At 43.6% G+C, this 14995-nt stretch overlaps 1 protein-coding gene across 2 annotated transcripts in view; it reads right to left on the minus strand.

The window, feature by feature from the left end:
• LNX1 (ligand of numb-protein X 1) overlaps nt 1-14995 on the minus strand; it is a 125618-nt gene that overhangs the window by 89323 nt on the left and 21300 nt on the right. For both annotated transcript variants that reach the window (XM_079990027.1, XM_079990030.1), the window contains exon 2: nt 7172-7332. The gene's annotated coding sequence lies outside the window, so the exon portion shown is untranslated. The remainder of the gene's footprint in view (nt 1-7171; nt 7333-14995) is intronic.

Below are 14995 nucleotides of genomic sequence, written 5' to 3' on the forward strand. Positions count from 1 at the left end.
TTGCAGCACTCATCTCACTTTCAGGCCAAGGGAGCCGGCGTTTGTCCACAGACAGCTTTCCAGGTCATGTGGCCAGCATGACAAAACCGCTACTGGCACAACAGAGGACCGTGTTGAGTGCTGGAAATGCCATTTACCTTCCCACTACAGTGGTACCTATTTATCTACTTGCACTGGTGTGCTTTCGAACTGCTAGGTTGGCAGAAGCTGGGACACAGCAATGGGAGCTCACCACCATAGCGTGAATTTGAACCGCTGACTTTCTGATTGGCAAGCCCAAGAAGTTCAGTGGTTTATACTACAGCGCCACCTGAGTCCCATGCACACATATAACCCTAAAACCCTCCTTTAAAACACTGCATTTTATCTTACACAGTTTGGAACCTGCAGCCTGATGCATGTTTATTCAACAGCAAGTTTAACAGGACCTGTTCCCATGTAAATGCACATCAGGTTTCAGCCCCTCCCACTTGCTCATGTGCGTGTGTTTTTCAGATGCATGCACATTTCTTCATTTTATTTCTAAAGTACATGCACACCTTTCCTTATAAGATGTTCCAGGGCCACTCACAGGTCCCAGGGGTTGTATCCAACATTGTCTGTACCCTAGCAGAACAGACTTCTGCTCCTCCACATTCCTCTGTCTCACAATCCTCTTTGCACCTCAAAATCTGCTCTAGGGACTGGGGGACCTTCCAGAGCAGATTTTTTTTGAAGGGTGCAAGTAGCTGCAAGGGGTGGTGCGAAAGCTGAATCACCGTGTGAGCCAAAGTCCAATCGCAGAGTGTTGGATTCCATGCAAGGACTGCAACTGCGGTTCACTTTCTAAAGATTTTCTTGCACTTGCCACTTAGATTTAAGGCCAACTCTTGTCCAACAAGTCCAGTGGGTTATCAACTAAGAAGCTGCAGGCAATTTTGAGACATACCGCAGAACACTTGTAAGATAGTATTCAAATAGCTCAGTTACATAATTTCAGCACACGTGATAGTTAACTAGGTGCATTAACTCTACGGCACTTAGCATATTATGTTTTAATTATGCTGCGTGCTCATGCGGTTCCTTTAATCTACGGGGCTTCCAAGTATTCGGACGTTATTAAAAGAAGCCTCATGCTTCCACGCATGAACTCATCTCACTGGTTAGATGACATGGAGTGTGTTTGGATGACTTGCCCATAATCACATACTCCTGAATGAGTCTTGTGCTAGAACTGAAGCCTGTTTAGGAACACAGGAACATAGGAAACTGCCTGCTACTGAGTCAGACCACTGACCCATCTAGTTCCCTATTCTCTTTCTTGTGCACTGACACTTTAGGTTTTCCTAGCCCTGCGTAGAGAAAGAATCCAAGGCCTTCTGCATGGAAAGCTCACCTCCTGCCATCCCTTAGCTACTCTAGAAATAGATTGAATCACACAATCTTTATTCCACCAAACTATCCTCAGTATCGCTGCTTTCCTATTGGCTTTTGTCAAGCCAGCCATTTCACCACAGCTACATTCATATGTACAAGCACAGGGCATATCAAGTGTTCCTGTGCCAATCAAAGATGGTATCTGGTCTCACCACTTCAGATATCCTCATACTTAGGTCACACGGCAGAGCATCCAAGATGGCGGTGGTGGCATCGGATATGGATAGCACCGTCTCGCACAGGCTTACACGTGCACACACTGCACAGAGAATTTCAATATTTCAGCCAACTGATTATAATAAACAGAAAGACTGGCGGGGAGAAGGAGAGGAAAAGGCTTGAATGGATAAAGATATATTTACATGATATCACAACCAGTGTCAAAAAACAATGCACGCTGGTTGGCCTGCACGATGAATGGGTACATGTGGAATGTTGTGGGGAGGAGTTATGTGAAGAAAGTATGCAAATGGGTTTGCAGGATGAGGGGCTGCCATGACAGGATTGTCCTCACATAGCCACTGACTAATGTCTGAGCTACCTGAGAGTACTTGAAAACTAGAGGTCTAAGTGGGTGACACATTACAAACTGACACATGAATATGCCTTGTACACATGGAGAGCAAGTAGCTAAGTAGACCAATTCCATTTATGTAAACAGCTTTGTGTCAACCCACAACCAGTCACTGCCATTTAACATCTTGAAGTGGGATGAAAGACTCTTGACACAGTGGGAACAACCCACATGCCAATGCCCACTGTGTGTGTGTTTTGTCTGTCATGTGGAACAGTCACGAGTCATGGAGGCTGTTCTGAGCAATTTTCTTTACCTTTTTTTCTGAGCAATTTCCACCCAATTACTCCTATATATAGCCCAACTCTTAAAATCTGGCTGCATTTTACGCTCACCATGTCAGAGGTTGTCAAACTCTGCCTGTTTGGAATTCTGAGGGTGCCCTCCAATCATCTGTCACTCGAGGAAAGCTTGGCTCAGTTAATTTCACTCTCTTCTCAATTGCCAGGAGAAATTAACCTAGTGTGAAAATAAAAGTCTACAGGGCAACAGCAGCTCCTCCTCTCTAAGCACTGAGATTGAAGCAAACACCTATCCTTGAGGGTTGACTTCAGGGTGACTTGAGAATTCTCATCAGTCAGACCCTGGCTGTGGATATATGAATTGTTTTCTCCCATGGTTTTGAATAAATGGCCGGACATGTGTCTAATTTCATTTTACCTGTCTAATGAGTTCAAAATGTGGACACTGCTTGTTGCATGGATGATTGGTTTATATAATTAATTAATTAATTAATTAATTAATTAATTAATTAATTATATAAACCAATCATCCATGCAACAAGCAGGATTAATACTTTGCTTTTTGTACCCAGCCCATCTGACTGGGTTGCCCCAGCAGCTCTGGGTAGCTTCCAACAGGATGTATAAAAACACAACAACAGAACATCACACATTAACAACAACAACAACACCACCACAACAACAGAGCACCACGCATTAAAAGAGTCCTGATACAGGGCTGCCTTCAGATATCTATGGAAGGTCGTATAATTATTTATTTCCTTGACATCTGATGGGAGGGCATTCCACAGGGTGGCTGCCACTACTGAGAAGGCCCTCTGCCTGGTTTCCTGTAACTTCACTTTTCACAGTGAGGGAACCGCTAGAAGGTCCTCAGAGCTGGACCTCAGTGTCTGGGCAGAATGATGGGGGTGGAGATGCTCTTTCAGGTATACAGTGCCTTTTTTCTTTAAAAAAATGTTTAGGGGTACTCTCATTTTCCTACTTGTATTGAACTACTGCCCCTCAATGAGGCCAAACTTAGATTCACAAAATGTTTAGGGGTATGCGTACCCCTGCATCCCCCCCCCCAGGAAAAAGCACTGTATACAGATATCCCAAGAAGCAGGCACTGGCTATTCATAAGGCTACATCTATAAAACACATCAAGGCTAGATGGACCAGTAAAGAGCTATTCTCCTTTAAAATACTGAAAACAAAGTTATATGTGCTCTTCCATACAAAAGTTGCACTTTAGAAATTAATGTTCTCGATGTGGGGGGAGTGTCAAAGTTTTCTTTTAAAAATATGTATTTGGGGAGTATCGTTTCAAACTGGACATTTGATGTGTCAAACTGGACATGCACAAGCAGCGTGAATGCTAGTCAGTTTGGAAAGTTTTTTTTATTTTCTTTCTAACATGGGGAAAAAAGATCCTTGATTTATTAGGTGATGTTACATTCTGCACAACAATACATTTTCCAAACCAATAGAGTGAATCAAATCTCTTATCCTGCCTGTGCATTTTATTTGCATTTCTCACCAAAAATGCTATTCTATCGGGAGCCACTGGAACCTTTTGCAGAGTTCTCACATAACATATCCCTTTTCTTCTCCAATAGACATGCAGTATTCAGAGCCAGGAACATTCCTTTTCTCAGCTCAGGGCTATATATCTAATAAAGGCCTGCAGCCGTTAACGCCCAGACCCAGAAGTCCAGAAAAACCCTCCAGAGACACTGGAAGAACAAATCTAAGAGCAAAATGAACTGGCACCAGAAACTACAAGTAGGGCTTGTTTCACAGGATAAGAGAATGCTATCTGACAGACATGCTTTTGGATTTATGTTGGTGGAAGGTGTGTTTTTTTTAAAAAAAAACAAACCAACAACTTAGGTGCATCACTAAAAAATACTGAATTATTTTAAAACACTTCCTTAACCCTCCTATACATTTCAGTCAGAACTAACCCCAAAGGGATATAGAGATATGTAACACACACCCTTTGCTATATCATACTCAATGTTTTTATGTTCTGTTTTACCTGGGACGGTCCTCCGTTTCAAGAACTGTCAAGTCCAAGATCAAAAAACGAGGAAGAGTACACACCTTGATGGCGTCTATCTATAGTTAGCACGGTCAACAGCAGCCTGAGCTGGTACGCAGTTCATCTTGTTGCAGTCTTCCCCACCATTGTGAGAAGTATTGCACTTTTGTTTAAATTAATTATTTAGCATGTGCAAATTTTGTGTGCACCTCTGTCGTCTTTCATTCTCCTTCTTGCCAATGCATCTTCTCTTTTTGCAGGTTAGGCCACCCTAATGCATTCACCTATAGTAAAGGGGTCCATTGCTCAGTGGTGCTAAAGCACTGCGCCCACCCACGCCCATTGTATTTTATAGATTTATGTTATTTGTTAAAAGGGCTTCCAAGTTAATTAGGTCACACTTAAAATGAAGGTGGGGAGGAGTGTGAAATTATGTCTGCCTAATACCATAACATACAGTAGTTCAACATGATGAAAACTCATTGGACAACTCAATAGTTACTTGGATGCTGATGCAACTGGTAAGAGCAGGCATAGGCAAACTCGGCCCTCCAGATGTTTTGGGACTACAGTTCCCTTCATCCCTGACCACTGGTCCTGTTAGCTAGGGATGATGGGAGTGGTAGTCCCAAAACATCTGGAGGGCCGAGTTTGTCTATGCCTGGGTAAGAGGTTAGCCAGTTGCCATTAATTTACAATGGTACCTCAGGTTACAGACCCTTCAGGTTACAGACGCTTCAGGTTACAGACTCCGCTAACCCAGAAATAGTGCCTCGGGTTAAGAACTTTGCTTCAGGATGAGAACAGAAATCACACATCGGCGGCGCGGCAGCAGCGGGAGGCCCCCATTAGCTAAAGTGGTTCTTCAGGTTAAGAACGGACCTCCGGAACGAATTAAATTCTTAACCCGAGATACTATTATCATTATTATGCCTACTTCCATTTAAGTTGAGATTGATTGACTGACTGATTGATTGATTGACTGATAGCATTTAAATCTCACCTTTTTCTCCAAAGGATGTCAAGGTGGTGTACATCGTTCTCCCCCTCATCATGTAATCCACACAACAACCCTGAGAGGTTGGTTAGGCTGAGAGGCAGTGTCTGGCCCGAGGTCCCCCAGTGAGCATCCTGGTCGAGTGGGGATTGGAACTCTAGTCTCCCAGGTCCTACACTGACACACCAACCATAATACCACACTGTGTCTCAAGTTGAAAGGAGGAGTGCAGGAGTAAGGGGGTCTATGAAGCCCCACAAGAATTAACAGGAAAACCCCATAAAGTTGTGCTTCCTACCACAGTCGTAACCTCGGAAGTCGAACACCTTGTGAGTCAAACGTTTTGGCTCCTGAACGCCGCAAACCCAGAAGTGAGTGTTCCAGTTTGCGTACGTTCTTTGGAAGCCGAATGTCTAGCGCAGCTTCCGATTACATGTCTGAAGCTCCTGCAACCATTTGGAATCTGTGCCTTGATTGCCGAACTAACTTCCGTTCGGCTTCCAAGATACGACTGTATAAACATTAATCCTTAATTCTGATTCTTCCCCACCCCCCATTAAATTGGAGCCTTTAGAAAACAAATGCATGCACTGTATTTGCATGTACTATATTTGACAAAACAAATTCTTAAAGTGCTTCTTACGAGTATAGGAACATGAAAAGATTTACCCATTTCAAACTTTGGGAAAGGACAGAGTTATGTACACCTCATGTACATAAAGTATCTGCAAACGCCTTACACAGTCCCATAACAAATCCTAACTTTTCAGATCTGTTTTGCTGCACAACTCGTGCTCTACCGGACTGCACAGAATCCACCACCTGGCATGTTTTGGTGCCTCCAGGTGCCTCTCCAAGTTCTTCTCTGCCCAGTCCTTTTGTCCCTGCAGTCCCAGGCAACCAACAAAAACAGGAGATAAATTGTGACCTTGTCAGGCCACCATATATGGCTGCATTCAGGTTCCTGGGTCACAGGGTGTGCAGTGTTAAAAGCTCCTTTGATCACACTAGAACATCAGCTTGTTGTATCCAGCACACCACATAAACCTGTGTTTGAAACCAAACAGCAAATAGCTTCTATCAGTTGCTAACCTAAACATGTAGACCTCATTGATCGCAGCAGGACTGACTTCTGAAAACACACAGAGAGCGTTACAGATTTTTATGCAGGCTACTCCTTTGCAATCTGGCACAAATTCTGTGCAGGGACAGGTCCATCCTTGTCCTTTTTTTACAAAGCCAAACATGTTAGCAGTAACAAGAAACTAAATAAGGGGAGACTTTTACAACAGGAGATTTTGTGAAAGAGGTTTCAGTGTGGTTCTGGTGAGATTTCACCATATAAACCCAGGGTTTTGCCAGGCAAGGGATATAAAATAAAGCAATTAAAACTGATGTTAAGAAGGATGTTGTTTAATTAGCATTTAGGGGGGAAAATGAGGGATTTAAAATAATCCATACAGAAACTATAATCCAGCTGCATTTAAAGTGCAATCCTTAAAACGCTTCTCAAGTATGTTGTTCTACAGAGTAATCAATGTGAATATTGCCGTCTCCTTATAGTATGACTCTGCATTTTTACCTGAGAGTAAATCAATGGGACTTACTCTCCAGTCAGCCTGCACAGGTTTGCAGCTTCGGTGAATTAAACCTTCCAACACAATGTTACACACACCCTCACAGAGGCCTTTCTCACAATAAAAGCCATAGTGGAAGACTGAAGCATAAAGTTATGAACAGAAATTTCACTTCAAAACTATAAATGCAAGCACATTATCCGGCTCTTTTAAAAGCATGCAAGTATTTGTTCCCTACAATTAGTTCCTCTGACAGGTTAGGATTTGCTTCTTTAATAATAGCCTGGAGCCCGTAAGCGAGAATGAAAGTTTAGAGCAAAACAGCGTAACTCAACTCACCTTTCGTTACCAGTGTATGCAACCAGATTTTCAATTCATTTGCAGGGTCATAAGGTACATCCTGACCAGAAGAAAAGAAAAGAAAGCAGCCTTCTTCAACAGATGTCTAGCCCGACGACAAGGCATTCGACAACAAGGCATTCGAGCTCCCAATCTGATACCTGCAGGAAGAAAACTTTTTTAATTGGCTGGCCCACACAAGGAAATGCATGACATCACAGACGGCTGGAAAGACAAACTTTGCTGTGTGCACCTGAGAGATTTAAAGCAACAGTGAGCCGCACCCAACCTGTCATCTACCCAGAAACAAGTAAACTACATGTGCCTGCCTACATACAAAGTTCAGATAACAGTCATGTCATGTGCAGTAAGATTTCCTTCCTTTTAGGATGCTCACGTCTCTTCTGCTCTCACCTTTTATCCTTCGGTAGCAAATTATTATGAAAATAGGCTACAGATTTAGTAAATCATAATTAAGACTAACCATGGATTTGGACATAATACTGAACTCAGTTAAAAACAGAAGCGAAAGCTACAAAATTGCTCCCAGTTTTGACACAGGAGGAGAAGGAATTGGGGAGGGGGGAGTGTGAGCCTGAGGCTCATCCAGGGTCATTCATTCACAATCAACCACACTACTTATCATTTTGTTTAAATATTGCCTCCGGCCTTGTTTGAGCATCATAATAAACCATAGTTAAATGTTGCACCAATCTTTGCTACTTTGCTCCTCCCTGGGATTGTGCAGGGGAAACAAACCACCATTTCTGGCGTGCTCTTATGTCCAAACTTGGGTTTGTGTTTTGTTTTACTTCCAACAAGCCGCAATCTTTTGTTCTCATTTGTTCTTGGCTTAATTATTGTGGTTTGTTAGAGAAAAAATGAACCATGTTTTGATTCCCCTGCATACAAGAAGAGTTAAGTAAAAACAAACAAACAACCCCAAATGGGGGTTGATGGGAGTTGTCATCTAATAACATCTGAACCATATTGGCTACCCCACAGTAAGTCAATAACAATGGTTTACCATGACATACAAAAGGGGCCTCTGTGTCCAAATTCAAACTGCCTTCACTTCTACTACACCTACTCACTAACAGAAAACTGATTTCAGATCCCAGCCGGCACGTAGAACGGCTATTAAATAAAACATCCTCAGACATTGGCTGCCACTAAGGGAATGTCAGTCAACCACCCCTGACTATTAGCAAGCCACCAGCTTAACCAAAGATGGTCGCTGTAATAAGAATTTTAAGGTCTTAGATATATATTAAATGTTCATAAATGTACCAAGCAAACACGTACATAAATATATAAACCACATGTCTGAAGCAGCACAGGAAGACAGTCCTGAAACCATTTGACTCCCAAGCTGACCAAATGTTTCTCTGCAAGGAGGGAGGAGGTGAAAAAAATCTTCCTCGTTACAGGAATTTAGTAATCACCATTTCAAAGGGTGATAGACTACCAGGAAAGACTACCAGGAAAGGCAATTAGATAAGGCATTATCAGATAACCTGGCAGATAAGAAAAACAACAACATTCAAATTTCTGTTGTAGACCACCTTTTCTGAATGTAGGTATGATGTTTGTGAGGGGTGGTCTTGGGTTACACCCCTTCTGTGATGTATGTATGATGTATGGAGGTGTGGTCTTGAGCTCCAGGGCAGGGAATTTAAAATGTCTATATAAGGGCAGCCACACCTTGGTTCTGGGTCCTCCTCCTTTCCTGCGTGTGAAGGGAGCACCCTGTTGCAACAGATCAATAAAGATCAGGCTTACTAGCTGCTTTGCTTCTCAGTATTCTCCGGTTGGCCTCTGTTATTTTCTCCTACTAATAGGGAACCCACGTAAGGAGACTATATGGGCTCTTGGATACCCCATTAGGGAAAAGGGGCAGATTTTGTTTACAACACCGCCTAGCAGCCGTAACATTTCTGCTGTATGGAAAAGATAGATATGAACATGCAATCTGAGTTAACACAAAGAAAAACAAATCTGCTGTAGAGAGGTGCCAGCAGAGAACGTGCCAGAATTTTGAGTGTGTAAGAAGCAGAGCAGCTTTTGAGCAGGTTTCACACAATTGGCACTTTACTGAAACAAAAATCCTTCTTTTGTTCTGAAAGGCAACTTGCTGCGGGAGGAAATACTGGTCCACCAACTATGTGAATCACAAACAAGAAAACCCTTCCAACTGCCTTACTGATCGTTGGGAAGCACAGTTTCTTTCCAAAGCAAAAGAAGCCACTTTTGAAGATTTCCAGAAGGGACGGCTGACCTGGCCTGTTGGACTAAAAACAATCAAGTGTCTGGTGGCACATTAGAGAGGAAATTCTCGTGGCCTAAGCTTTCAAGGGCCACTCTACCAGATGCACGAAATACTCACCTCAGTGGGCAGGTGTATACCCTGAACGTAAGAAGAAAGAAGAAAGGTTTTCTTCAAAGTGAGGCTAAAAGGTCAAACAATGCAGAACACAGAAGTAGGTGAGTCATTGTACCATGTGCAACGCAAACTAGTTCCATACAATGTGGAACTTGGGACTCATCAAATCCTGGGAGTGGCTGGCTCACTGCAGAAAGTAATTGTACCTCTGTATGCGCAGAGGATATTGCTCTTTTCATTATCAGCTTTGCTAGTCCAGAGTTGGACACACCCATATTGATTGGATTTTGTATTAATTTGAAAAGCTTCTGCATACTGCTGTAACGAAAGCTGCTGTCTCTTTCATGCTTGTGCTTTTAGTCTCTTTAAATAAAAACACAAATCCTTATTTCAATACCAGACCCTCCAAGTGTCCTTATTTTCCAGCGACAGTCCCAGATTTACAGAAGTTTTGATCCCATAATGGCCCACTTTTACTTAAAGGTAAAGGGACCCCTGACCATTAGGTCCAGTCACGGACGACTCTGGGGTTGCGGCGCTCATCTCACTTTATTAGCCGAGGGAGTCGGCATACAGCTTCCAGGTCATGTGGCCTGCATGACTAAGCCGCTTCTGGCAAACCAGAGCAGTGCAAGGAAACGCTGTTTACATTCCCGCTGGAGTGGTACCTATTTATCTACTTGCACTTTGACATGCTTTCGAACTGCTAGGTGGGCAGGAGCAGGGACCGAGCAATGGGAGCTCACTCCGTTGCGGGGATTTGAACCGCCGACCTTCTGATCGACAAGCCCTGGCTCTGTGGTTTAGACCACAGCACCACCCGCGTCCCATCCACTTTTACTTAGGACATCCCTATATTCATCTACCAGGGTTAACTAAAAACATGTTTGAGTGTTGAACTGCAGTCAGAGAGCCTGTGGTATTTCCTCCTTTCCACTGTCTCCCAAGCAGTCTGCCTCTACAGCCACCCAGTTTGATTACTGAGAACTAAGTGTCTGGTGCTATGTTATTAAACAGACAAACTGCATTGCTACATTGGATTCATTAAAGGCTGCTTGATGCTTATGATTGAAAAAATGCTAAATCTGGGTGTTGCGCTTTTTAATCTCCAAACTGAGAGGCAGCCTGTTTGACTGAAAGGAGAGCAACATTGTATGCTGGTCTCAAAATGGACAAGGGCCCTGTTGCTGAAATTATGCCCCACGATTTAGGAGTTTACTGCCTGCATTTCTGCAGGTCTTTAACACATCCTTGTGTGGCTTACCACAGAATGGTTTGCTCTCATAACAAATAATGGCATGTTCCATCTGAATTTGATGAGATGTACTGCTGATAAAGATCCGTATACTTTAAAACTGCAGTGTGGTACAAATTTACCCTGCCACACTGGGTTTGTGCCATCATTTATTCTTCCAGTACATTCAGTAAAACACAGACAGCAAAATGAAGGCTAGTAGATGCAGCACAAAAAAGGTTGAAAATAGAAGTAATCCAAAAGTGTTGAAATAGAAATTATTTCATGAATTGAAGTATTTTTGTCATTGTGATGAATTGGCTCAGACTGACCGATTGTTAGAGAGGGGTGGGGCATGACAGGAAGAAGGTCCTTGGACAGGAAGATTAAAAGTAGCAAAGAGGAAAGGAGAGCCTTTAGAAAGCAGCAGATGGGTGGAATGGAGAGAGGGGGAAAACTGGAAGAAAAGAGGAAATGAAAACAGGAGTATGTATGGCCAGGAGCTGACAAAAGAGAGGAGAACTGATGTTCACATGCTGTTTTCAAGCAAAATCTAGGATTTCATGGCTCTAGCATTCCTGTTAGAAATGCAACCTGCACCGAGTTCCAATCCTTTTTCTACCAAAAAAGGTACAGCAAGAAGGGGGAATCCCCTGGGAAATGGGGAAAGAGGGACCAGGAAGCAAAGGGACAGGAAAAGAAGAAATATCCAAAATATTTCAGACCTGCCAGTAGAAGAAAAGAGGAAACAGTATTAACAAAATATTGAACTTGTAATAGAAGCTCCCCAATGAAGGACTGGGAGGTCCAAAATTGGACATTTACTTATTTCCCCAACTCATTTGCTTCCTGCTCCCCACCTGCCATCTACAAAAAAGGATCCTCCTTCTACCCTGAGTTGACCAGATTTCAAATCTGCAGTGGCCACCACAATATAGACTTCTTATCTGCCTAAACAAAATAAAAAAATTCCTTCCAGTAGCACCTTAAAGACCAACTAAGTTAGTTCTTGGTATGAGCTTTCGTGTGCATGCACACTTCTTCAGATACACTTCTTATCTGCCTGTTCGGCTCTCCATATTAAAATGCATCACCTAAACCAGAGCTTCTTTGGGTGGCAGGTTTTAACAGTGGGGTTGAGGTTGATGTGGGGAGCAAGGAAGCAACCTTCTACATGCAATGTGTAATAACGTCCTTGCAAAAGAAGACTGCTCCACACTCAATCTCCACATGGTATGAATTGGCCTTAGGACCTGGAGGATCACCTCCTCTTAGAGAAAGACTGCAGTCCTTGAAAGAATTACAGCTCGAGCCTGCAATTTTTCTGAGCTATAAATCCTGCTAAATGAGAGGGAGAATATGTGCTTTGCATACAGGAGATCCCTGACTCAATCCCTAGCAACTCCAGGTAGGGCTGGCAAAGACCTCTGTTTGAAACTCTGGAGAACTAGGTGGACCAATGGGCTAGCCTCTGGCAGTGTCCTATATTCTTTACTAGGGCTGTCCAACTTATCATACCAAGTGGACTACAAGAGTACTTCAACACAGAACCTGCGGGCTGCACACTGCCTTGTTGTGTGGTGGTGGTGGGGTGCCACCCCAGCCCTCGCTCTGCCTTCCCAAAGCTGGCCAGACAGGGGCTGTGAGAAGGAGGCACAAGGCTTTGGCAGGGTGTTGTGAACTGGCAGGACAATGGGGATGAGGCAGAGAAAACTGGCGAGGGGTGTAGCCTGGACTGAGACATGCTGGGGCAAGCTAGGGATGAGGAAGGAGAGGTTGGTACTCACAGGGTGATGGAGGATGATGAAGGGATGGGGGTCAGTACACAGGCACCAGAGCAGCAGGATCCATCCCCAGAGCCAGAGAGGCCCCACATGGTGAGCTCTGAGGCATAGGGAGCAGCAGGAGAGGTGCTCCAGGAAGCTGAGGCAGGCAAGGGCCCACAGTCCAGCTCCTTAGCTGGCCAGGTGGGACTCGCTAGCTCTGAGGGAAGGTGTGTGAGTCCTCAGCTGAAGTTGGCTTGGAACAGGTGAGGGCCAAATGCCTCATCAAGCCCAGGTGCTGCAATTAGCATGCAAGGAACAAAAGGGAAGCAGAGCTGAGGTGCTGTGTCTGCTCAACTGCCCATGTTGATGGGCCTCATCTTGGATACTCCAGGATCTCTGCAGGACAGTGTTTCTGTTTGGACTTTTGACAAGTGGATTGTTCCTGAACGGGGAGGGGGGGCGTAACATACTGACTTGCTGCCTGGTAGGCCAAGGGTTCAGGACACAGGGTCCTAGAGCCCTCCTACTTCCTTCCCAAAGCTGGGAAAGCACTATCTTGGCTTTGGGAAGGAAGCAAGAGGAATCTAGGAGCCTGCCAGAGCCCTCATGCCTCCTTCCCAAAGCCCAGTACCTTGCTTACCCAGTTTGGGGAATGCAGTACAATGTCAAATGTTGCCAATGGCTACTAAAAAAGGCCTCGAGGGCCACATGCAGCCCGCAGGCCTCTCATTGAATCACCCAGTTCATTACTATGGACAGTGAGCCTTACACCCAACTAATTGAACATATTATACAGTTCATTAACAATGTGGCCAAGGTGTGATTTTATGCTGTGAAACAGAGTTGGAATAACCAACTATGCTGCCCAGCAGAGGCGCCAAACAATCAATGACCCTGTTTTCAGATCATTGCCAGCGATTTCCTGAAGTAAAAAGAGCCTGTTTCAAAATTTCTGCAACTCGGAATGCAGTGAATTATCAGCTAACAATGGTACTTTCCCCCTCAAGATATAGGCAAATTTAAACTTGGCCTTGCAGTGAGGTAGCCTGGAGGCTTCCTGTAAGAATTATGGCAGCCAGCCAGACTTGAGTCCAAGGCTGTTCAGCCAATTAGTGTGCAGAAGGGAGAGCAGAAATAGGTCATAACTATGAATATGATTTTAAGAGACAGTGGTATCAGTCTTGGAACTGTGTTTCCCCTCGGATAAGAAAAACACAACCTATTAAATCTTAAAAGCGAGAGTGTTTCTGGAGATTAGCTATAGTAACCCATGAATCCCACTATAGGTTCTTGGTATGATAAAATACACATTCACAGCTGGAGAACGTAAGATTTTGAAACCCCACGAAGCAGCTGAAGAAAAAGAAGAAAGCAGCAACCCACAGAGATCAAAGGCGCATTTCACCAAATAAAGCTATTTCTTTTGGGCTGATTTTTCTTCTGCTTTGTTTTCAGCCCAAATAATAAGTTTGGGGGGTGGGGAGGAAATTGCAAACACTTGCTAAAGTTTCTTCTTCAACACTGTAGACTCCCTAAGCTTGCTTTATTAAGAATTGAATTTATACACAATACCACAACTGCCAATAGAAGACAGAGAATTCTCGACCCTGGTCGTCCATGACAATTATTCTGTATTGGGCAAAATCAGAAGGGTTCTTAGGCTCTGACATGTACTCAAGTCAGCACCATAGACCAGTCCTGATTCCCAATATGCTTTTTCTACAGCACAGATAGAAATAACATAGTATGGACAAGAAACGGACTGCAGCAGTAATGCTCCACACCCCATTTTCCTAGTGAAAAGAAAGGGAAATTTACTGCACCCATATTTCATTGAATCTTATACGTCAGAAGTAAATATTCCTATTAGAAATGTCATGCAATGTCAGTAAATTTTGGGTGTGTGTGTTTTATACAACCAAGGATTAATAAATATGATAGTCCATTCTCAAACATGTGGGGGAAACTACTTTGAGGTTTCTTACAAACAAGTTGTGTATACATTTTATTAAATAAATGTGTTACATTTTGCCATCGGACCCTCATTGTTTCTTGGTTACATGAAAACAACAGTATTAGTAGAAGATCAGGGAAAGGTTATTTACCTCCTCACAGCCACAATAATCTCTTATCACCTATAAATTTTTTTGGCATTGGTTTGTAGAGAAACAATGGAGTGTGCCTCCGGGGGTGAAGTCAAATCGCTGGAGAATTAGAGCACCAGCTGCGGCTGCAGAGATCAGTAACTGTTGCATCTCACATTGTTTTTTGTTGCAGTAACAGCACTGAAGTGACCTTTCCAGAGCATAAGCCTGGGCAGTGTGTATGGAGGTCCTGGGCTGTTTGGCCTCACTGATATGGTCCAAAGGAAAGCAGAACAATATATTTGGCACCAGCTGGGCAACAGGAGTGGCCAGAAGGAGATGTACAAGACACCATCC

Source organism: Podarcis cretensis (assembly GCF_951804945.1).
Source record: "Podarcis cretensis genome assembly, chromosome: 9".
Classification (NCBI taxonomy): Eukaryota; Metazoa; Chordata; class Lepidosauria; order Squamata; family Lacertidae; genus Podarcis; species Podarcis cretensis.